The sequence below is a fragment of the Leptopilina heterotoma genome, unplaced genomic scaffold (assembly GCF_015476425.1).
Source record: "Leptopilina heterotoma isolate Lh14 unplaced genomic scaffold, ASM1547642v1 Lhet_6, whole genome shotgun sequence".
NCBI classification, from domain to species: Eukaryota; Metazoa; Arthropoda; class Insecta; order Hymenoptera; family Figitidae; genus Leptopilina; species Leptopilina heterotoma.
This window is the reverse complement of record NW_025111137.1, coordinates 2,363,987-2,390,526: the sequence shown is the minus strand read 5'-3', so window position 1 is coordinate 2,390,526 and position 26,540 is coordinate 2,363,987. Positions and strand designations below refer to the sequence as shown.

At 24.8% G+C, this 26,540-nt stretch overlaps 1 protein-coding gene across 29 annotated transcripts in view; it reads left to right on the top strand.

Moving 5' to 3' along the window:
* Positions 1–3,504: 3,504 nt before the first annotated feature.
* Positions 3,505–26,540, top strand: part of LOC122509239 (microtubule-actin cross-linking factor 1) — a 323,170-nt gene continuing 300,134 nt past the window's right edge. For 16 of the 29 annotated variants that reach the window (XM_043623133.1, XM_043623132.1, XM_043623140.1 and 13 more), the window contains exon 1: positions 3,505–4,064. The gene's annotated coding sequence lies outside the window, so the exon portion shown is untranslated. The remainder of the gene's footprint in view (positions 4,065–26,540) is intronic. The other 13 variants (XM_043623156.1, XM_043623154.1, XM_043623155.1 and 10 more) reach the window with 3 other exon arrangements.

The window sequence follows — 26,540 nt, the reverse complement described above, 5'->3', positions numbered from 1 at the left end:
CATAAAACTCACTTTACTTATACCTAAGTATTTTTGGAACGAGTATGTATTCACTTGATATGAGTCGCATCACTTATTAATAAAAAATAAATTTCCATTCTAAATAAGTGAAAATTAAGTTATATAAAATAAACATAGTAAGTGAATTTTTCACTTATTAATATACATATTCTTATTGAACGAAAGAGCGACTTTTTAAACGTAACTTGTATCATGTGAGTTTTATATTTAATTTTTTCTGCAGATGTTTAAGATATTGATAATAAGTAATATAACTGATATTCGCTGTAGATCTGAATAGAAAATTCACCTAAAATGCGTCAAAAGTTTTCAATATTCATATTATTTTTAATTTTTTTATAATAATTCTAATGTATTATCTTTTTGTTTCAGGTGAGTTATAAACAACATATGTTTCTATTGGAGTTTATTTTGTAAGTATAAATATATATATATATAGAAATATACATAAATATAGATTTGTTCCATCGCGTCAGCATATTTTCTAACCTCAAAAAACATGTAAGATTTTATGTAATAAACAAAGTATTTTAAAATTAGTAGGATTTAGTTAAAACTCATTATTTTCGGGGTTTTTGGAGTCACTCACTCACTGCTCTCTTAATTTGAATCAGTTAAAAATCATGGTTTTAACTGACAATTATAGTGATTGACTATTAACATTACTACTTTTTCCTTCTGAATCAATTAAAAATAACTGATTTTTAGTGAAAAGTAACTGAAAAAATAGTTAAACTTAACTAATTGAATCAGGCAAAAATATTACTATTTGAATGAGTGATTGACTTTTTGCTTCTAAATCAGTTATTTTTAACTGATTCAAATTTAGAGTGATTTTGAATCTGAAGTCAGATTTTTAACCTTTTTGTACCTCTGGTACATATAAAAAATTTGATTTAAAAAATTTGACATAATTCTTATAAATTTGAACCAATTAACAATTAATTTAGCTTGTTTTAATCACGAACACTACTACCATCTGTAAAAAAAAAAAAAATTACATAGTACGATTATAATTATTAATATAATGTTAATTAAATTAATTATTATAATTATTATTTAAATATAAACAATAGGCAAAATATTTATAAGAAAATAGTGAAATCTAATTTTTCAAAATTTCCTCTTACTCAACCCTAGATACCAAGTTACGTAAAATTCCAAGATAATTTTTAAAATTTGTTCAGCATATTTTTTTTTTTTTTTGGTTATATGGCCTCTTGCAATGCAGGTAGCCAAACACTTGTTCATCATATTAACTTGTCGCTACTGCGTCTACAAACCTAAAAATCATGGCGCCTAATTTAAAATTGACTTTTAATCAAACATTTGTGAAAATAAAAAATTAATGACCATCACAAACCTGAAAATCATGGCGCCAAATTTAAAAGGTGTGAAAGTAATATACATTTTTTTGAAACATTAATTTTAAACATTTAATGTGCAATAAAAGTTAAGATTAATTATAATTTGATAAAGATACTCCAATAATTATAATTATATTTGGAGTAATAATGTTGAGAATAATTTTTAGTATACAGCATATAACCTGACATTTTGTGTCCGGTCAAACTGGTCAGGATTATTTCGAAAAACCTAAAGTTATCAGTTTATTCATTTTGATACCGATCTCAAAGTGAAGCGCAACAAAATAAATTTATTCAGGTTTTTTGTAACTGTAAGTTTGTTTTTGCAGTGAATGGGTTGAAAAAATGTCCGACGAGTATTTTGAAGCTTCATCTTTAGTACCAGTTGGAAGTTTGAAAAAAATGTTAACCCTCGGAGAACACATGGGGTCGTTCTGACCCCACGTTTTTTTACGAAAAGCTTTTTATCTATTGTTTAATATTTTTTGTAAGGATTTTAAATTATACAGACTTATTTTACAGAGTTTAAACTATATTTTTAAAAAATCCTTAGGTTGATTAGATGAACAGTTTAAAATTGGTTGAGCTTTGAAAAATGATCTAAAAAAGAGGTGTGTTCTCCGAAGGTTAAAAAAGTTTCATAAGGGGTGGGTATACCGATATATTTTTAACTATATATCAAGAAAATAATTTAAATATTCGACAAAAATATTTTTAAAGTAATTTTTTGTGAGGAATTCAATGGTCATAAAATAAAGTCAGTTAGAAAATATTTTAACCCTTTTGTAATTTTTATTTTTCTTAAAAATTGGTGGATTTTGAAATCCATGCGTATAATTTTGGAGAAAATATGTTTTTTTGAATCCATAATAAAATTACAAAATGAAAAAATTGATTTTCATAATTTTTGAAGCATTTTTAAAAACAAAATCTTTTTTTTTTAGTCTGAAAATTACGCATGGATTTCAAAATCCACCAATTTAAAAAAAAAAAAAAAATCGAAAAGGGTCACAATTTTTTCTGACCGATTTTATTTTATGCCCTTTGAATTCCTCTCAAAAAATTACTATAAAAACAATTCTATGGAGTATTTAAATTATTTTCTTGATATAGTTAAAAATATCCGTGTACTTAAAAATTAAATATTTTTTTAATAAACATACTGTTATCTCTTCGGAAATTTTTTTTATGTATTAGAGTGTTCTCTACCCGAATATGATGTTAAAAAATTATTCAAAAATTGTTTAACATTTGTTTGTATATAATTTAAAAATTGCACGATTTTTTAAAGACTTTTTATTAAAATTTCTTTGTCAAAAAAAATTTTTTAACAGCTAATATTTCCATAAATTGTGCACTCGATTGTTAGACTTTCAAAATATATGTCGACCTTTTGAATATAAACTTTTAATTGTTCAAAATGGCGCCTAGAAAGGGAAAAATTTATGAAAATTTTAAATTTATTGTTCGATGTACATTTTTTTCAGAAATCTGCCTTGAAAATGCTTACTCGAGGGTTTTCCGGGTCTCTGAATACGAATCTGATGTTAGTTTTTCAAAATTTAAAATGGCGGATCCAATATGGCGGACATTTTCAAAAATCTGTTAGATTCACTTGAAACTATTTACTTGGGGGTTTTTCGGGGTCGCTGATTACGAATTTGATATTAATTTTCCAAAATTAAAAATGGCGGATCCAATATGACGGTCAATTTTTAAAAATCGGTCGGATTCACTTGAAACTGCTGATACATAAAAAAAAATGTTTTCCGAAGAGAAAATAGTATGTTTATTAAAAAATATTTAAGTTTGAAGTCAGAATAAAAATTCAGTGTATTCAGGCGTTAATGGGTTAATTTAAAAAAAAAATGTAAAATAGAAGAATTTGATTAGCGCCTAAGCGTGTTTATCCCGTCGTGCATTCACGCCTCACGGGTTGCTCGACCTCTCTCACACACAAATTCCTCCCGAGACTCTCTCTCTCTCTCTCTCTCTCTCTCTCTTTCTCGTGCACCTGCCACTGGCACATTGTATCCCACTCGCACTTGTAGCGAACTTTAGTACCTTTAACAACGTTAGATTCTCGAGGCAGGCAAGTTGTGTCCGTAGCCGGCTGGGTGGGCGGCAGTTGTCCAGGCGGCCGCAGTCTGCGGCGGTCTACACGGCGGAGCGACATTCCGCGTCCTCTCGCCATATGCGAAAACAAAAGTCACTAACTTTCAACAAAAATATTTCCTCATCAATTGCCCACCACGTGGATCGTTTTATAATTTTGACAATGTGCATTATCATATCGAATGTAACAATATTATCGACTTGTCAATGTGTTGTAATGATGAGCCGGGCGTCATTCTTAACGCGTCTTGCCACGAGTGTTGTCAGTGACTCTTATTGTTCCTTCTCAATATTATCAAAATAGGAAATATTTTTCAATAAAGTGAATTTCGTGTTACGTGTGATTTTTTTCTGTTTGGTGGGGAAAGAAATTAGAAAAACACCTCATGTGACTCATTCAATGAATTATAAAGCCTTAAAGCAAAGGCTGTTTGTTACCTGTGCCTTTACCTGGATTTTAGTGTTTCTACCAAGTTTTTTTTCTTTTTGTCAAAGATTGAAATTTTTGGTTTACAATATTTAGGAAACGAGACTGTTTAGTGATCTGCATTTATTTTATTGGTAAGTGGAAATAATTAATTTTTCCATAACATCTTTTTGCTGCTGCTGCTGCACGTTGACGAGTGATGATGATTATGATGATAGTCCATGCTTCTTGTTTTGTTATTGCGAAATCGCGTGATAGTTTCTTTAAACTTTTAGTACTCGATTCTTGTGATGTTAAATTAGCAGGTGTACTTGAAAGAAACATGGCAATTTCTAGAAACGATGGCAAAAATTTTAAACTAGTTTTGATGGAAACAATTTTATCATGTTCTCCTTTTGGAGTAAATTTATTTACTTGCCTCTGGTATAGTCTTAGTATTTTTCGAGTTTTTTTTTTATTAAAATTAAAAACGTTTGTTCCAAATTCTTATTTGGAATTATTATTATTGATCTACATTATTATTTTCTAAACTGACTGACTTTATGAAATTATTGCTAATAATGTGATTTGTTGTCATCAGCAAAAACAGAAAATCGTTTAATGTCCCTAAAGTTCTGAACTTTGAAATATACTTTATTTATTTATTTTTCAAATTAAAATGTTATTGCAATAATACACGTATTAAAAAATAAACTACAGAGATTCTAAATGTTCAATTTTGTTTCTGCTTTTTATAACAGACCGAATTTTTTATAAATATTTTTTAATAGCAACACTGTTAACTTAAAAGTATCAAATTGCAACGAATTGATACCAAAAACATGGATTAAATCATAAATTGATCCAAAATTTTTGTATCAATTTGATCCACTTTGGTATTAATTTGATAGTCTCAAGAAAACTGTATAAAGTGTAAACAATTTCCTTAGACTTTTAAATGTTCAAAACTCGTGGATCATAAATCGTAGCAGAAAATTTTGATATTGTTTAAATGTTCGTTTGTGACAACAAAAATGCTTATACAGTCGAATATTAAAAATTCATTGAAATTTCGTTCAAATTCAACAGAAATCTCTGCTAATTTCTACTTTATTGATCAGATTAAATTTTATATCAGATGATATCAACATTATGACAATTTTTTTTTTCATTATCAATCTGTACACAGAAAATTGTGGGGTATTATTTTATCGCCAAAATGGATTAAAATAACCTTCGCGTTGCAGATTATTAAAATAGTTAAAATTATTATTTTTATTATTAAAAAGTTAAAATAAATGCAAATAGTAATCCATCAAGGATTAAAATAAGCCCTTAAAGGAATTTTTCAAAATGGTTATCAATGTTTAAGTACTCGAATCAAAAAATTATGTTTAGATCAAATAAATATCAAACATCATAATATCACATTATTTGAACTAATAATTTCAGTAATTAAAGCAAATAGGTACCGTTTAGTTGACCCTAAAATAAAAATTATTTGATGCAAATAAATTTTTATTTGATAATAGACAAGTAATAATAATTTATTTGAATCAAATAATTCTTTTTGTAGTAAAAAGTTTTCAAAAATATAAACAAGATTAGTAAAATATTGTTGCTATATAAGGGTAATATTAAAGAATACTTTTAAGGAACATCATTTGGGTTTTATTAAAATTTAAAACAATTAATTAAAAAATTATCAAACACTTTGCAAATACCATGCCACAGTTTTCTAGAAAGTATCAAATTTATACTAAGGTGCATCAATATAATACCAAAATATGGATCAAGTAAAAAATTAATCTAAATTTTTGTATCAAATTGAAACACTTTAGTATCAATTTGAACTTTCAAGAAAACTGAATTACTACAAAGATTCTGTTTTTTGGTATCCAAAAACATTTTTGAAAAACTTAAAAGCATAAAATTAGCCTAGAATTTTTGTTACTTTAAAAATTTTTGAATCACTGTGAACTTTAAAATAATACTTTAATTTTAAAAATTTTAATTGCTGTATGAATAAATTAATAATAGTAAAATAGTTATTTAAAAAATTATTTAACTTTTAAATAATTTTATCTACAATTCATAAAAAATTAAGTTTCTGAGAAATTTATTATAATTTTTTAAGTTATCTACTTTTTAAAAAAAAAGTTTTATTAAAGAATTTTATTAAAGATTTGAAATAATTGAATTTTCAAAGAATTTTAATTTAATAATTGATAAATAATTGAATTTTACAAAAAGTCAGAAGCGAATGTATTCATCTTTAGCATTAAAGTGTCCGAATTTAATGTAAAATAATGTATTTTTTAAAGAGTTGCAATTAAGAGTAACTTAAGATTACTTTACCATTAAGAATTATAACTAAGAGTTACAATTAATAGTTTTATTAATTAGTTAAATTTAAAAAGGTTTATATTGAGTTATTTTTGAATGGAAGATAGTTATTTATCAAAAACTTTCTTTAAAATTTTATAAAATTATAAATAATCTTGAAAAGTAGAACTGCGAAATATATAGTTTAAAGAAACTTATTTAAAAAATATTACTGTTCTATTTTTTATTAAAGATTATTAAATTTTTATAAACAGGTGATTAAACATTTTTAAAATTATTGAAATTTTCAAGAAATTGATTAAAAGTACCTAATTGAATTTTTTAAGAATTTTACTGAATTTAAATAAATAAATAAATAAAAAAATAAAAATAAATAAAAAAAAATACTCTTAAAGTTTTAAATTAAATTTTTGCTTTCAATAGTTATTTTTTTTATAATTGAACTTTCAAAGAAAATAATAAAATTTTACTTGAAAATCAGTGATTTTTACTAATGTTAATTAATGGTTTGATTTTTACTATAATTCAGATTTAGAGATTACAAAGAATATGTTCAAAAATACTACAGAAATAATACAATTGTCATTGCAATTCATTTTGAAAATAAAGAAACTTAAGGAAGTTGTGCTTCGTCTAAGTTGAATATAATATTTTTGTATAATAATACGCAACATTCCTGCGGCGATGAGTAACGATAAATTTTAAGAAATGATAAAATTTAACAGAAACACTAATTTGCTGATAGTGGACATTTCTTTTTTTTTACAAAAGTGCTGATGCAATCGAATACGAAAAAAAACATGTAAGCTTACGGTGAAAAAACAGTAACTTCCTGGTAATTTTTGCTGTGCATCTTTAACATTTTATTAAGTTGAATAATTATTTCATAGCAATAATTATGTTATTTGTTGGGTAATTCTTTTGTTCATGTACAATAATACTTGTATAATTTCTTAACATTTATTGATTATTATTATTATTAATTTAGTGTTGATTATATTAAAAATTTATATTTACATTACATTGACGATGATTAATATATTAAAATGAATAGTTTTAACTCATTGCTGAATTATCATCTAAATTAGAGTTAAAAGTTAAAATAATTTTCTACCCTAAGGATCGACTCTAACTTCTAGGACATTAATAATTAATTGTTCATCTATTGATTGTTTATAAATTATTAATTAACATTTATTAATCATTATTTAATATTTATTAATATTAATAATTAATATTTATCAATTCAATCTTTAATTGTTACTTAATTATTTACTTATACTCTTTAAATTTGAATTAGTAAAAAACGTTTACATAGTTTTAATTAGTGACTGACTTTTTGCTTTTAAATTAGTAGAAATAATTAAGTAACAAATAAATAATCAATTAATAAATATTAATTATTAATTTATAAATTAATTCATAAATTAGTAGAAATAACTTTTTATTAGTAGAATTTACTAATTTAAAAGTCACTTATTCAAATTAGTAAATATATTTTTTCCAATTCACATTGAGAGAGTAATTATTATTAACTAATTATTTATTGATAAGTTACCAATTAGTTATTTATTTTGGAAAATCAGTTAATTGATTAAAAACAAAAATCGTCTGTCACTTTGATTATAAATAATTTTTAAAAAATTGACTATGGCTGCTGAAATTAACAGCAATAAATTTAATCCTTTTTCTGTAAATGTCCATAAATAATATTAACAAAAGTAAACGGTTGTTACTATTATGGTAAAATTAAAGATGCAAATGAATAGGTTTTTCGAAATAATAAAATATTCTTTGTGGAATGCAATACATAACATTGTGGATATTTATTATTCATTTTAATTGTCGATCTAATGACAATTAAAGTGCATTTTAATGATTCGAATGGTATTTGTAAACGTGACATATATATTTTTCTTTAGAATTAGATAATTCTTTTGTTAAGTTTGTAGGTAAAAGAAATCAATAAAGATGGTTGGTTGATTGATGGCTTCAGTACCAATTATTATAAATATTCCCTTTTTTTTGCATAACTTCAACTATCAATTTTTTTTTTTGCAAAACTTATTATTTGAATTATATAAAAATTTATAATTTTATATATTTTTTATATCAAAAAAAGTTATTTCATTTTTTTATACAGAAAAGCTAGTATTTATAATATAAAATATTTTTTATAAAAAAATTACAATAATCATTTGAATAATATAAAAATTCATTATTTGAAAAAATTCTTTAAAACTCATCATAGCGGGGAACGTCTCCTTAAAATTATAAACGTTTATTTTTTAAAATGAATTTCTAAAAAACAAATTTAGAAATTTTCCCACTTTTAAATGACTTTAGTATTCTATTGATACAACTTTATATTGTAAACGAATAATAAGCGAGCGAATATTTACTATTCGTGAAAAAAATGGAAATTAGAATTCAAATGATGTTCAGCAGTTATAGGTACTGCCTTTTCCCTTGAGAATACTAAAAAAATTCCAAAGGGAGACTACTGAAAGATAAATATTTTTATACTTTTTGTTATATATAATGTTTATAGAATGGTTTATAACTTTTTGAATGTAAAATATTTTTTGGGACCACAGATATAGTTTCCTTTTTACTTTTTTAAAAATATTGACAACTATTTCACCCTATTTTGTAAATTTGTTAATAAATTTTAATTCAAACTTTACTTTCTAAAAATTTGAATGAATTTTATTTTCATTTTATAATTAATATAAAAAAATTAGTTCTTTCTAAATTTAAATTAGTAAAAATGTTTACTAATTTGAATTATTGACTGACTTTTTGCTTTTGAATTAGTAAATTCTAATAATAAAACAGTATAAATTGATCCAAATTTTTATCGTCTTTACGTTTAAATGATCTACTTTTCAATTTATCCAAATTGCTATCGTTTCTACATTTAATTGATCAGAATTTTAAAGATATAAATTTCCATTTATTCTAATCTTAATTAGCATCAAAAATGAAATCGTTTCGAACTTCAATTCATCTAATTTATTATCGATTAATGTTTTATTGAATGCAAATATCTATTTATTAAAATTAGAATAATTTCCCTTTTTTATCAATAAATATGTAACTTTCAAACAAGTAATAAGTAAACAATATTTTAAAATAAATGATTTCATCGCAATATCAATTTATTTCAATCAATTTTAATTCAATAAATACAAACAAAAAATTGTTCACACTTAAAAAGACTTAAAAAGTCCCTAAAGTTCTGAATGTTCAAATGAACGAATTATACTTATTTCTTCTTTAAATTCAAATTTTATTGCAATAACATTGCGACAAAAATTAAAAAAAATAAATTATAACGATTCTAAGTATTTAATTTTTTGTTGCTTTCTATAACAATGAGTATTTTTTTTATTACAGGACAAAAAATCCAAGAAAAAAAGTCCACAGTACACGGAGAAAAAAATGCTGTTGAATCAATGACATATGGGTTTGATTCATTGAATAGTGTCATAACGGGCTGCCTAACGTATATGCTGTTGTTTTGAAAGCACCGATTCTAATGATTCGATAGTATCACTTTCTTTGAAACAAAAGCATATTTCTCAAATTGACAGCATACTATGTTAATTCGAAGGTGAATCCTTTTGAATCAATAAACAAAATTTTTTAATTTAACAGTATATGCTTTTGAGTCAATGACTATAACTTTTAAATTTAAAAGCATCATTTTTATGATTCAAAAATTTGTACTCTTAATTTTTTTAGTTGTTGCTATCGATTGAATAACACCATACTGTTAATTCAATTCTTTTATGTGGTTAAATATATACCAACGATAAATTGAAAAAAGGGAATTTTTGTTCACATGTTTTTTATATACTATAATTAATTCTCACACCTTTAAAACAACACTTTTTATACACATCTTTTTTTCAATTTTTCACACTAACATATACATCTTTATTATTATTTTCATTTTTCCCAACGGCTAAACACACACACACACACATACACATTCAAACACACTTATATTTTTTAGTCAGAAAAATACGGCTATTCCCAAGCGGTCACCCATCCATTTAGTAACCGCGACCAACGACGCTTAACTTCCGTGATAGACGAGAACCGCCGCGCTGCAATGTAATACATCCGCTTCTCAACGTTGGGCACTTACTTTGTGGTTAAATACCGTGCTCGAGATTTTTCGCGTATATAAGGGAATTTATATAGGGAATTTATATTTAACTAGTCATTAATTAATTAAAAGAATTTAAATAATACTTTTTTATATTGGAATCTCAAAAACGACAGGTTTAATAAACATATAAATATATGTGGGTAAGTATTTCAATAAATTTAGTACCTGTCAATGTCTCAAAACATAGTGTTCTTATTTTTATAGCATATGCTATAGGCAGTCCGCAATAGCACCACTCATTGAAACGAAAGCATATGCTTTCGTTTTCAGAGCGCGCTTCTTTAGAGCAAACAATTTTTCATTTGATTTAAATTTACACGCATTTTCTTCAAATTTACCTATTAGATGCTTCAAATGAATAATGTCAAAGAAGCAATAAATTATTCTGTTGCTATATATAGATGAACTATAGAAACAATTTGCACAATATCATTAATTCTACAGTACCGTACTTTTAATTTAAACAGTTTCATTTTTTCATTTTAAGCAATATACTTTTCGATTAATAAATGTGTCATTGAATCAATGACGGGGAATTCAATAGCATGGAGATATTTGATTCAACAGCACTTTTTTTTCAGTGTACAAAAAATCCAAAATAAAAATGTTCAAAGTCAAAAACTCCAAAATAAATAAAAACGTTCAAAATAAATAATGAAACATGTGAAAAAGCCACGTTTTTACTTTATTTTCGCTATAAATCGGAATTTAAAATGTTAACTTTAAAATCGCAAGATTTTAATTATTTAAATAAATAATAAATTTCTACACAAAAATATAATTATTTTCATAAATAAAAAAATTCTTTACAAACATTCAATTATTTTCATAAATAAAAAAGTTTCTAGAAAAATCTCAATTATTCTATAAAATTTTTAAAACAATTATTCCAAAAAATACAATTATTTTCAACAATTTTGATAAAATTCTAAAGCAAATTTTATCAAAATTGTTTCTATTATTTTTTTCAAAAATATAATTTCAATTAAATTACTCGATTAATTTAATTATTTTCAGAAATTTAAAATGTTAACTTTAGGTACCTACTTTCGATTCAGTCAACGAAATGAGCAATTAAAAAAAAGGACAATTTTATTTAAGGCAACCATTTGAATTTTTATATCTCAATTTTTTTTAAAACTATTTTATTTTTTTACTTTTTTGGATTTAATTTACTTTGGATTTTTTAGTTTGGACTTTTTGTCCGGATACCGTATTTTTTTTAAAAATATTTATATTGGCAAAAAATTTCGTTAATTTGAACAATCAGAAGTTGTGGAACATCTTAAAAAGTTGATTTTCCAAAATTTTATAGAAATAAACATTTTATTTCTAGTAAATTGGTTGTAGTGTAATGCTCCGAATTGTAGTAAATCTCTCATGAAATTGGTACAGAATTTTCACTGTTTGAATGTAAAATATTTTACTAAAAAGTGACACATGAATTAATCGTTACAATAATGTAAATATAGAAGATGATTCACGTTATATGCGGGTTTTTTTTTCTTTTATTTTATTAGAAAAATTTCTTCTCCCTCGACTATAGTCGTGGGATGAACATATAGATTGTGACTTTGCGGGAGCACGTTTTACCGATAAATTTGAAATATTCTGAAAGTAATTATTTCTTTGTATGGATAACTCTCTCTCTCTCTCTTGCTATTTTTTTCTACGAGTCAGAGGAAAAGAGAGAGAGAAGAGTAGTATAAAGAAGCTAGTCCGGCGTAGGTCACGGTTAAGAGAAACATGTAGCCAAGTTCCACTATCTTTTAAGTCTCAGTTCATTGTAGTCGCTGATCACTCGTTAACGTGCAGTATATAGAAATCATCAGGGAGTGCAGGTGGAGTTACATTCGCTTTTTCACTCCACCAACATGTATACAAATCATTCAACTTAATGTTCATTGCAAATATATATAGAAATGTTTTCTCTCCAATTTTTATATACCGAGAAAATGAATAGAGTAAATTTTACTATACTTTCATGGTAAAAAGGTAAATTGCTTTATAATTTCTGGAGTAAAAATACAGAAAAAATCAATTATTATTAAAAATTATTGAAGTCTTTGTTGGATCTAAAATATTCAATAAAATTTGGTTTAATGTTTACATATAATTAATTAAAAAGAAACTTAAAGTCAAGAAAAATCGAACACAAACATAACCTAAAATTTATTTGCTTCTTAGGTACTTTTCTTGGAAGCGCGTCACTTTTTTATAATAAAAATAAGGTTCCTGAAGTTGGCATCGATGCTCAGCATCGAAATATATTTTTTCTTATTTTTATTGATAAAATTTTAACTAATTTAACTAATTTCATTCACCTAAGAAGAAAAAACGATTTTAAAAGTACTTTTTTAACTTTAAACCTTGGGAAAAATCACGTAATTTTTTTCGGTTTAGTGCAAAAAATATTTTTTGATGCTGAGCATCGATGGCAACTTCAGGCACTTTAAAAATATAAGTTGTCCTGAATTTTCGACAGTACAGTTTAGTAAAAATTTTTTAGGAAATAGTAAAAGTTACCACACGAGATAAACGAATAAAGCAACATATATACATTTATTTTATTGAAAAACCTAAATCTTTTTGAATTTCTGATAGAAAGTTTATAAGTTAGTTAATTTTATTATTTTGCAAGTAAATTTTTGTAAAGTTTAGTAAAATTTACTTCTGAAATTGTAAAAATTGACATACAGATAAAACGAATAAAGTAATATTGACTATACTGTTATTGCAAAATATTTTTACTATTTCCAGATGAGTGAATTTTACTGTATTTCTGTATTTAATTTTTGTAAAATTTAGTAAAAGTTACTACTTTTAAAGTAACTTTTACTATACATTTGTAGTAAAATTTATATTGGCTGCAATTTTTACTATATTTCAAAATGAGCAAACTTTACTATTTTCAAAGTTAATTTTACTTTTTTTAAAATTAATTTTATAATTTACTTTGTATGTAAATACAGAAATTTCAATCAATTTCGATTTCACTATAATGGTATGGTTAAAGTTACTCTATTCTTTTTTCACATGTACGTAAATGCGATTTTAATTCATATTTCTCTTTGACTTTTTGATGATATTACATTTTTTATAGTTTTAAATTAAAGAAATTGATTATTTATTTCGTTAAAAAATTGCTGTCAGAGATTCTAAAAGATTTTGGACAGTTTTATATTTACTATGAAAGCATAGTAAAATTTACATTTCTTTTTCGTTTAGTTAAAAATCTATTTTTTGGTATTATAAAAATTTGTCCTTTACTCACTGCTGTATTAAAATTGAATTTAGTTGGGTATTTTAACATCCAGTATATATTGTTTGGATTAAATTTGTATACATGTTACAAATTGGTACATGCAGCATACCAATAACTAGATTATTAATAAGAAAATTTAAGCCAAATAATTTATTTTACTCTTTTAACATTTTTAATTCTCTAAATTTGAATTAGTGAAAAGTCATCCACTAAATGGAATTAGTAAAAAAAGTTCTGCTTAATTTTACTATCTCATTTGATTATTTAAAATTTTTAACTCTAGTTTTAGTGGAATTAGAATTTAAATTACTGACAATTAGAAGGTAGAAAGTTTTTCTACTTTATTTATTTGTAATTTTAATTATATTTGGCTTAAATTTTATTTCACTAAAGTTTTGAACGTTTAAATCAACGAAATTTTTGGTGTAAATATTTTCAAAAATTTACCATCGGTTAATCAAAAAGTAATGAAAATTCAACATTTACTTAACTAAGAATTAATTTTTTTAATATACGAAAAAATTGTTTTTTAAATAAAATAAAATTTAAAGGTAGTAATTAAAATAGCGTTCATTTGAAGGTTCAAAACTTTAGGGACATACAATTTTCTTGCAATAAGTAATTTAATAAGTTAATAAAATATGTAATAATTTGATGAAATGGTACCACGAGTTTGTAAAAAGAACATGACAAAGTAAGCTATGATAATTAATGACAATAATAATTATTATGTAGTTGGATTTTTCGTTTCCAGTTGTCATGAGCGAAAATAGAAATCTTTGTCAGTGTCACGTGGTTAATTGATCGAAAGTTATTTACGATAAGATATAATCTCATTCACTGATTGATAGAAGTTATGATGCTTTTTTTTAAAAAAAAGGAAATAATTAATAACAGAGAATAAAATATTAGAAAGTTTTTGTAGCCCTGAATTTTGAGGGACAAGTGTTTGTGTGTGCCTCGATATTTTCAGGATAATTACCATTGAAATTTCTCTTAGTTCTCTCTCCTCCACTGTGCGGGGAGAGAAACGAACTTTATTTTTGATACGTTGCTATTTTGGATTCGTCTTCTAGGAAACGAGACGGTCGTTAGTCTTTGGTTTTTGTTGAATGCTGCCTCTCTCTTTCTTTCTCTTCAGCGCCTGGCGCTTCTTTTCCTTCCATTTCTTCTTTAATTTTATAATCCATTTCTCCCTTCGTGTTTTGCTTCTCCATTACTTCAAAGACAAACTTGATTTGTCTGAAAATAAAATAATATTTTCAAATACTTTTACGGTACATTTTTTTTTGTTTTGCTATTTCTAAATGTTGATATTTTAGTGATTTGTTAAAAGTGGCTCTCGGCATAAGGTTTGATTCACGTTCGTTGAAACGATCTGTTCCCTTAAATGCGCGCCAAGCTCCTATTTGTATCGGAACTATCATTAAGGCGTCGATTAGCGTTCACTTCGAGAAACGACTGGTAATAGCACGTTCACAAGAGCCTCGGACAGATTGCTGTCGAACCAAGTCCGAATCAGGTATATATAACGTATAGAAAACTTTATTTTTTTCCATTCTGTTCTCAATCACCAATGAGAGTCTGCAGAGTTTATTCGCTAAGGTTTTTTGTAATGGTGACAGTAGATCTGTACAACATAGTGAAACGTGGCTGGCACACCAGGTCGATGCCGGGAAATATGCACTGATCGACGATAAGAATTAAACTATCACCCAAGGCGATATTCTCTCTTCGAAATGACCCTCCATGATCTTGAGTATTTTTTCTCCTTTTAAATCTTTCCAGGTCCGTATTGACACCAACGTTGTCCTTGTTTTCATACAAATTAGGTGATCGAATGGGAAAATCAGCCTAAATCTAAATTATTCGAAATTTTTTCTCTGTTTAACTCCGTAGGTTAAAAAAGTGAAATTTGTGATTTGTTGTAAACCTCCTGTAATTCTAGTTTCAAATAATACCACAATTTCAGAAATATCAAAATCAGTAAAAATTTAGATCATTAATTATCAAAAATCGATGTTGGTAGAGGAGAAAACTTTTAGAGAACATCATAAAGTATGCAAACAGATTACAAATTATGTACCATCTCAATTTTTGATTTTCAATGGAAGCATCTTTAAAAAACTTAATTCTAAATCGTATCATACTGACAAAGCATCAGAATTTGTTAAAATTTAGATCATTTATATCAGAATCTGTTTAAAATTGTCAAAAATTTCGTTTCATAGTGGAGCAAACTTTTAAGGAACATCAAAATTATCTAAAATACACATTATAAATGTTGCACCATTTTAATTTTAGATTTTTAATTCAATCATCTTTTAAAATATGGTTTTAAATCTTACTAATTTTTCAAAAATATCAGTATCTGCTAAAATATGAATTGTTAATGGTATAATCTTTTTTAAATTATAAAAATTTTGTTTGGTACACCAAACACAGCTTTGAGAAACTTTCAAACTATCTAAAATGCAAAATAAAAATGATATACCAACTTAATTTTTTTTATTTTAATTTTAAGTTGTAGTATCTTCTAACATTTTAGTTTTAAATAGTACTAAACTTTTAGAAATATTAGATTCTGTTAGAATTTAAATTATTAATGGTATAAACCGTTTAAAATTATCAAAAATTATTGTTGTTGATGATGAAAACGTTTGATAAACAACTCAACTCTTCGAAATGAAAATAAAAAACGATGCACCATCTTAATTCTTGGATTCTTAATTGTAGTATCTTCTAAAATTTTAATTCTTTAGTGGTGCTTAAATTTTAGAAAAATCGAAATAATCGGTTAAACAATTAAATTATTAATGCATTGGTATAAACCATTTTAAATTGTCAAAAATTGATTGTGATTGGTAGTATGGAGGAAACCTTTAAGAAACATCCAGACCATACTTCTTAAAATGCAAATTAAAGATAGAGTAACATTTTAATTTTAGATATTCATTTGTAGCATCTTCTAAAATTTTGGTTTTAAATAATACTAATTTAGAAATATCAGAATCAGTTAAAATTTAGATTATTAATGGTAGAATTTGTTTAAAATTATCAAAATTTTCTATTGTTATAATAACGTTTAAAAAATATCAGAACTCTTCGAAATTCAAATTGAAAATGAAGAACCATTTTAATTTTTTTTTTTTTTTTTTTTGGTTTGAGGTGATATTAATCTTTTAGAAACATCAGAAGCATTTAATGTTTACTTATTAATGGTATAAACAGTTTCAAATTATTCAAAATAATTGGTTAGTAGTGGAGCAAGCCTTTGGAACATAAAAATTATCTTAACAGTAAATAAAAAATGATGCAAAATCGTAATTTTAGATATTTAATTGTAACATCTTCATAAATTTTAATTTTTAAGTGGTATTGTGAAGAAAATAATTTAGCATATTTCACAGAACGTTCTGCATTAGCGGATACATATATTTAAAATAATAATGGAGTTCTTTAAAATGTAGTGAATAATACGGGATGAATTTTAGAATTTGTAGAATAAATTCCTAACATTTGAGAAGTTTATTCTGTATAATTATTTGACTTATTTTAAAGTACTCCATTTCATAAATATCTGTATATCCTCTAATCCAGAACTTTCTGTAAAATTTGCTGAATTATTTTTTACCGTGTACTGTATTTTAAGAAGTGTAATAATCAGCTAAAATTTAGATCAATACTGATCCTTTTAAAACAAACAGAAAATTTTGTGGTTAGTGGTGCAAACCTCTAAGAAACATCCAAACCATCTTAAATAATGATAAACAACTGTTACAATATGTTCTATAAACTTTTAAATATTAGTCCCCGTTCAAAGTATCAAAAATATTTGAAAAAAGTGTAATTTTAGAACCGTTCATCTAGTTTGAATTAAAGGTAATAAAAAGTAAAATAAAAGAAGTACATATTCAAATTTTAAATACACGATTCATGTGCATGAACGGTATACAATCAGTTTTGGATCTACACAAAAAAATTTAGTTAGAAATGATGCAGTTCTTCGAAAAACATTCAAACCTCATCTAAAATCCAGATTACAAACAATACTATCTAAAACCACTCATTGAAAATTATTACAGTCATTTAAGAACATCTAAATTATAGGCCACACGATCCGATTAGAATCATCTAAAATCTAGATCACGTATGGTAGCATCCTCTTAATCAGATACAGCTCAGATATATAGTAGCATCTGAAATTTAAAATTGATCGTAAATTCTAAGTGGTACACAATTCTTTGTATATATATGTGGAAAAAGTATCAAGTTTCAATACACCATTTGCGGAATTTTAAAACTATATGCTTTAACAACATTTTCTTTAGTAATACATAATTCTTCGGTAATTGATGTTTCGATGAGAAAAAAATTGACTATGTCTACTTATATATATACTGAAAAGTTTAATGTTCTTGAAATGCCCCTGGGGTCGAATACTTTATATATGTATATGTATATGGGGCATTCCACGCCAAGTCGGACACCTTTTGACTTTTGCATCTCCGATTTTTTTCAAATATTTTTTTTCTTTTAGTGCTGGTTGAAAGGAACTTCCATGATTTTTTTCAAATTTTTTCATGAAGTAATTTAAGAGATCTGGGTTTTTGAAAAATCACGTTTTTTACATAAATTTTTTTTTTAAATGCTTATAATTCGGACAAAAATTGATCAAATTGGACGTTCGATATATGAAAATTTTTGTTTTTACACGTAGTTTTTGATAAAAATATTAAAAAAAAATTTTTTTTTAATTTACCAAAAAAATTTTAAATTTTAAAAATAAAATTTAATTTTTAAGAATGTATGTATCGATCGATTTTTTTCAAAATTTTTTGTAAGAAACTGGTACTAAATTAAGAATTTTTAATCCTTGTCTGATTGTGGGCAAACGATGGGATCTATTTATTTTGTAATTTTTAATTTTTGTATACGCAGTGAAAACGGTAGGTAGCCAAATGCGTAACTTGACATTTGACCAAATCACGCAAATTTTTCAAACCAAAACTGTTTTCAGACTGAGTCTCTCCGAACTTAACCTTCTTACTGTTTAAAAAAGTGATTTGATCAAATTGCAAGTTAGGCATTTGGCTACCTACCGTTTTACAAAAATTAAAAATTTCAAAATAAATAGATCCCATCGTTTGCCCACAATCAGACAAGGATTAAAAATTCTTAATTTAGTACCAGTTTCTTACAAAAAATTTTGAAAAAAATCGATCGATACATACATTCTTAAAAATTAAATTTTATTTTTAAAATTTAAAATTTTTTTGGTAAATTAAAAAAAATTTTTTTTTAATATTTTTATCAAAAACTACGTGTAAAAACAAAAATTTTCATATATCGAACGTCCAATTTGATCAATTTTTGTCCGAGTTATAAGCATTTAAAAAAAAAAATTATGTAAAAAACGTGATTTTTCAAAAACCCAGATCTCTTAAATTACTTCATGAAAAAATTTGAAAAAAATCATGGAAGTTCCTTTCAACCAGCACTAAAAGAAAAAAAATATTTGAAAAAAATCGGAGATGCAAAAGTCAAAAGGTGTCCGACTTGGCGTGGAATGCCCCATATATAAAAGAGAAATTGTCCGTTAATGTTGTTAGAATCTGCTTGAATAACTCCAAGTGGCATTGAGAAATTACACCAATTTGCCCCTTTATTCCTTATTGTAAATTATTGATAACAATCTACCAATGCACAATGTTCTCACGATAGGTGTAAAATCCGATATTCTTCAAAGATTTGTCTAAGTAGAGAGTGTGTATACTTTAATAGAATGGATTGTACTTCTTGATTTCTTCTTTTTCTTTTACTTCTGTATACTTTTTTGTGATAATTCGATCCATATTGTTTCTATACATTAAATTTTGGAATTTTAAAATTACTGTGGTTTTCGTATTTTTAGAACTTTTGTTTTTAATGGTTGCATATAGTAGAATATTTTTATTATTTTCTTTTGTTTTTTTGGAACTATTTTTTTAAAACTTATTTATCATCTTTATTATTATTATTATTATACTTTTTGTGCTTTTGCTTCCTCATAAAGGAAGCCTTATAGTGATGTCGATTTCGGAATTTTTTAGAACCAATTATTTTTACAAATTTTCAAGTGTAGTATACATAATTCGTCGAGAGGAACAAATGTCCGGATGTGTGTGTGTGTGTGTGTGTGTGTGTGTGTGTATGTCACCGATTCTTGTGGACAAATTTTCTCTTACACGTCTTGACGGATTTTGATAAAATTTTGTAGGTGTATTACGGTCACGAATACCAAAAATCAGACAAAAGGATTTTTTTAGAAAACATTAATATTAATTTATTGTAAAATATATGTAGTTATTATCGTAATTTATTTAAAGAAACTAATAAAAAAAGAACTTTTATATTGAACACTTTTGGAGAATCGCGTTTATTGATAAAACAAAAATTCCCTTTAATGTTGAAACAAAAAAATGGGGATAGCATTCCCGCCGTCGATAAATGACACCTTCATACCGTTTTGCCCCCAACAAACATACCTACCAATTGTCGGTGTAATGCAGATAAGGTCGAATTTAATACGCGTATTTTCGCAGACTGTAATGGAGTTTTACCAGGTGCCGTATAACTCACGGCATTACATGCGTCATTTAAATTTCGATTACCCCCTATTTCACAACCAACATTTATGATTTCCACGATAGTGAATAATAAATTAGAAAAAAAAAGAAATAAAAATATCCCACAACGACCACATTCCTAGATTTTCAAATGAAGCGATTCATTAAATTACAGCGTGTAAAATGAACTGGTTTCGATTCATGAATCAATTTTCCGTTACAATAATATACGTATATACGCCTGATTTTTTCTTCTTCGGTGAAAATTGAAATTTACATGTGTTTACATCGGTAAAATAATAAGCAAAAAAAAAAAAAAAAATACAATACTATACACAACTCCTCTTGGTTGAGGGGTAAAAAGATAAAAAGCTGTTGAACTGTTACAGAAGCAAAAATCAATAGTCATTGACACATATAACAAATAGAATATTAGCTACGGTAGTTTCGTTTACAGTGCCAGTGGATGAAAGGAGGTCAACCGTGACCTAAGGCATTATATGATTGAAATCAGTAAACTGCATTTCCGGGACCGCTCGCGTCCCTTCTTTTTCTCCTTCCGTATTATCCATTCTTTTTCATTCATAATTTCCTTTTTTTTAAGCCACCGCATTTGTTATAATATCCGTTCGGGGAAATTATGCGCCAAAGAAAACGGTCAATTGTTCCCTGAAGAGATTCTTTTAATAACTGTTTTAACTGTTTTCGAACTGTATAATAAAGTAATAATTTTCTCGGGCAAATCGCATAGTTTAGTCAATCAGGGTGACCACATGTCAGTAAAGTCAGGGAAATGACAGAAAAAACATTTTTTATCGGGGAAATTAAGGGGGTTAGGGTCTGACGGGTGAAAAAAGAGCTTTTTGTGGATTTTTTTTTTGAAAAAACGATAAAAGTTTACATGTTAAATTTTTTTTGCATATTGTTAATTAGTATTTGAAGAGGAATTTGTAAAATTTTTGTTTAAAAATATTAAGATTTACGCCGCTGACGTAGCATTTTCGAAAACGATTTCCTAAAAAAGACATGATTTGCGGTGAACATCATCATTAATTAATACATTATCGGAAGTCAAAAAATGAAGTGAATTTGGTTAGCAGAATAATTTTGCTTGGCCCCAACGTTTTTTTTGTTTATTTTTTTATTTTTCCCCAAGATACAGATATACAAAATGGCGAATTTTTTGCTTCAATTAGTCGCTAAATATTCAAAAAATCAAAAAAAAAAAAAAAAACGTTGGGGTCGGGCTAAATTATTTTTCTAAACAAATTCACTTCATTTTTTGACTTCCGATAATGCAACAAAATACCACATTTTTTAGTATAAAATGCAACTTATATCGATTTTTAGAGTGCGAAAAATAATTATAAATAAATCTTTCAAAAATTATTTTTCAATCACTTTTTTAAGGTATAATTAGATTTTTCAAATATATTTGTAATAAAAATCTTTTTAAATAATTGAAATTTCCTAAAGTTTAATTGAAAATAATTATTTTTTTTCAAGTATTTTGTTACAATTTTTGAGAATCAACTTTTCAAGAATTTCAATTGCAAAATAAATGTAAAATTAAGAAATAAAAATTAATAAAAATTAGCTTCTAATTTTTTAAAATTCAATATTTTTAATATTTTTAATTACATATTTCCAAAAATTCAAATACACATAAAAAATTATATTTTTTAGAATTATTTTTATCATTTTGGAGAAAGAAAATCATGTTAAAAAATTTTAATTACAATTCATCAAAAAAAATTAATTAGTTTTTTTAAAATTATATAAAAATTCTTTTAAGAAATTCCATTATTTTCAAAAAATAACATTAAAATATTTTTAAAAACTCATTCTTAAAATTGTTTTATCGAAATTTTTGGATTCAATTAATTATCTTCGAACAAAGTGAATAAAAATTTATAATAATTTACCTTTTTAGACTTAAAATTAATAATTAAAAATCTATAAATTAGATTATAATTAAAATTCTTTAAAAATTTGATTATTTTTATTTAAATATTTTTCAAAAATTCAATTATTTTTAAAAGATTTTACCAAATTTCAAAATTGATTGGAAATTTTTCAATTATCTGGAAAAGTTTTGGCAACAGCTAATATCATTTTTTGCGAAATTTCTAACAAGTTTTTTCATTCTTTAAAGTATGGGCAAAATTTTGTAAAGTATGGCAATGGTTATCATCATTTTCTAAAAAATTTTTTTAGTTTTTGTAACAAATTTCTTTTAATTTTTCTAAAATGTAAAGGACTTCCTAAGAACCCATATTTTGAAAAATTTTTTTAAATTCTCAAAAGTTAAACAATTTTTCAAAAATCCATTTTAGTTTTTGTCCATACTTTGCCACAATCTTCTCCTAGTTCGGAAAATGTATAAAATTTTTAAAATTTGATAGAAAAGCTAAAAAAATTTTTAAAAATTGATTCTAGCCGTTGTTCATACATTGACAGACTTCCAATATTTCGGAAAATTAATAAAATTGAATAGAATCCGAACTGAAGTAAACTTTCGGTTATTTATTCTATGTTCATTTAATTTATTTATTTTGTAAAGTAATAATTCGATTAATTGTTAATTCGGTCAAGTGGCAGTTCGATAAGATAAGAATTCGGTCTTGTGAAATTTCTTTCTAATTATAATTCGGTACTATGACAATTTTAATTAATTTTACTAAGATTAAAAGACAGTTCGACCAAATGTCAATTGTGTAAGACGACAGTAACAGTACATTTTCATTTCGAACAATTAATAAGTCAAACAATCATTAAAAATAAAAAATGAAAGTTCGGTCAAGGGGGAAGTTTGTTAATTGTCAGTTCACTCCAAAGATAATTAGAATTAATGTCACTTCTGTCAAATCACTCTTTGGTTAAATGACGATTGAGTAATATTCATAGAAATTTTTTTCAATTTCATAAACAAGACAATGCACGTTTAACAAAAAACGAGAAAAAATAAGACGTGTCTCAATATATACTAAAAAAGAATTGTATATTTTTGATGCTTTAATCGTTTTTGAAAAGAAAAAGTAAGGGGAGTTTGTCGGCGTTAAAAAGAAAGTCGTTTCATCAGATTGCACAAGAAAAATACGACAGGCGAACACACTGAACGCATTGGTTTCTTAATTTGGCACGATCGGCACTCTTTGCTGTTATTCCGTTTTTGTATGTGTCGCGCATGGTTGTGTATAGCGCTTTTCAGCCTCGCAAGTACTTTTAACTTAAATAGATCACGTGACCCATCTCTGTATGGGTTTATAAGAACCTTAATCTTCTATAGTCGCTGGATGACTGCATGGTCAGATATTTATGATTTCTACGAAGGAGCCGATCTAAAATCGGTTAACTCAAGGCACCAAATGATGAATGCACTCTCTCAATTTCTCGACCGACCATTGTGAGCCAGTCCCTTTTCTTCTTCCTTTCGTTTTGAGTGCTGGTGTCATCCTTGTAACCCTATTTATCCGCATCAGGCGAAAGAAACCTTTGTTCAAATTCTTGGAAATTATTTCACTTTTTCGATTTTTGATGTTATCATTTTCCTATTTTGAGTTTTACTATATACTGTCATGTTAGAAACATTTTATTTTCATCGATGGAACTTATGCAAAACGTCGATTTCAACTGTTTTTAAAACTGCATTTTGTTTCCTCTAATCAATAAATTTTCCAAAAAAGATATAATTTTAATTGTTGTTATCTATTTAGAAGTCGACAAACTTGTTTTTTATAGGTACATTATTCAGAAATATTAAAATTATGCATTTGCTTTTTTTTATTTTGGTTCTTCATCAACTTGGAATATTTTACTTATGTATTTTTATCGGAATCCTGTTATTCTTTTCTAAAGTTATTCTCTGTTTATTCTTGAAATCTAATTTTTCTTCAATATTTCAAAATTAAATCAATTTTAAAAGAGTTGCGTTTACAATTATTTTCATAAATAGATAATCTTTAAAAGGTTGTAATTAAAAAATTTTAAAATTTCAATTTTGAATGAATGAATTAAATAATAAAAATTTCACAGCAATAATTTCTTTGCAATAATTCAATTATTTTTATAAGTTATCAAAATTTTTTTAAAGAGATTCAATTATTTTCATAAATAATAAAACTCATCGCAGAATTTTAATTATTTTTAATAAAATTTTAATGGAATTTCTTGAAAAATGTAATTATTCTTAAATATTTTATTATAATTCATCAAAGAAATTCAATTATTTTAAAAAGCTTTTCTATAATTTATTTATTACGATTCAAGTATTTCAATCATCTTTATAAAATAATAAAATTTTCTCGAAAATTCAATTATTTTCAAAAAATTTAATGAAATTCTTGGCAAAATTTCACTTATTTTCAAAAATTTGAAAAACTTATAGTCAAAATTTCAATTATCTTTGTAAATTATAAAATTTTTCTCCAAAATTCAATTATTTTCAGAAAATTTAATAAAATTCTTGGCAAAAATTTCAATTATTTTCAAAAAATTTAATGAAATTCTTGGCAAAATTTCAATTATTTTCAAAAACATTTATTTTCAAAAGTTTGAAAAACTTATAGTAAAAATTTCAATTGTATTTATGAATTATAAAATTTTTCTCCAAAATTCAATAATTTTCAGAAAATTTAATAAAATTCTTGGCAAAAATTTCAATAATTTTCAAAAAATTTAATAAAATTCTTGGCAAAATTTCAATTATTTTCAAAAACATTTATTTTCAAAAGTTTGAAAAACTTATAGTAAAAATTTCAATTGTATTTATGAATTATAAAATTTTTCTTCAAAATTCAATAATTTTCAAAAAATTTAATAAAATTCTTGGCAAAAATTTCAATTATTTTCAAAAAATTTAATGAAATTCTTGGCAAAATTTCAATTATTTTCAAAAGTTTGAAAAATTTATAGTCAAAATTTCAATTATCTTTATAAATTATAAAATTTTTCTCCAAAATTCAATTATTTTCAAAAAATTTAATAAAATATTCTTGACAAAATTTCAATTATTTTCAGAAACTTTTATCAATTCAATCAAATTTTTTTTACAGAGATTATTTATTTTTAATACAATTTTAATCTCATTTTTCGAAAAATGAAATTATTGTTAAAAATTTTTATTGAAATTCGTCAAAAGAATTTTAATTGCCTATTTAAAAATTTTGTGGTAAAATTCTTTATGAGAGTTCAATTTTAAAAAAACATTCAATTCTTTAAGAAATTATTTCTTTTTTGTATTTAAATAATTGAATTGTTGTAGAATTTTCTAATAAAAATTGATTTAAATATGAATTTCAGTTAAAATTTTAGATAATAATTGAATATTAAACTCTCTAAATTTGAATTAGTAAAAATGTTTTCTAATTTGAATTAGTGACTGACTTTTTGCTTTTGAATTATCAGATTTTACTAATAAATAGTCGTTTCTACTAATTCAATAGTAAAATTTACTAATTTAAAAGCAGAAAGTCAGTCACTAATTCCAATTAGTAAACATTTTTACTAATTCAAATTTAGAGGGAAAGTATTATAGCTTGAATTTTTAGAAATATTTGAATTTTGAAAAGATTTCAAATTATAATCTTTGAATGTTTAAATTTTTCATACATTTAACTAAAAATTGTATAGATTTAATTTTTTTGAAAAAGTTTAATTGAATTTTTTTAAAGTTATTTAAAGTTTTTACTTTCTAATATTATTTAATTGAAGAATTTCCGAATAATCGATGAAATTTCGTAAAATTGAATTGTAAACAAAAGGATTTGAAAATTTTCAAAGAAATTTTTAAAAAATTATTAAAAATAATTAATTTAAAGAAGAATTTTAGTTAAAAATTCTTAAAAACAATAATTGAATTGAAGTGATGAAAGTAATTCTGAATAAGTTACAGTAACAATATTCTTATAATATAAAATAATGATTTTCTCAGTCGATCATTTTTTAAACAATTTTTTATAAGATTCTATAATTTAAAAAAGGTTTGAATTTGAAATTTTTGAAAATCTTAATTTTTATGGAAAAATTATAAGGACTAAAATTATTTTAAAATTATTATTATAATGGTTTAGAAATTGTAGCAAATGCTGTACGCTTGCAACAACCTTGCATTTCTTGATTTCATTCAAGTTGAGAAACTTAAATTATCAACTTTATCGTAATTTAAGAGCGATTTACTATATCGTTCATTAGCTAATGCATACATTTTCTATAGAATATTTTCTGATTCATT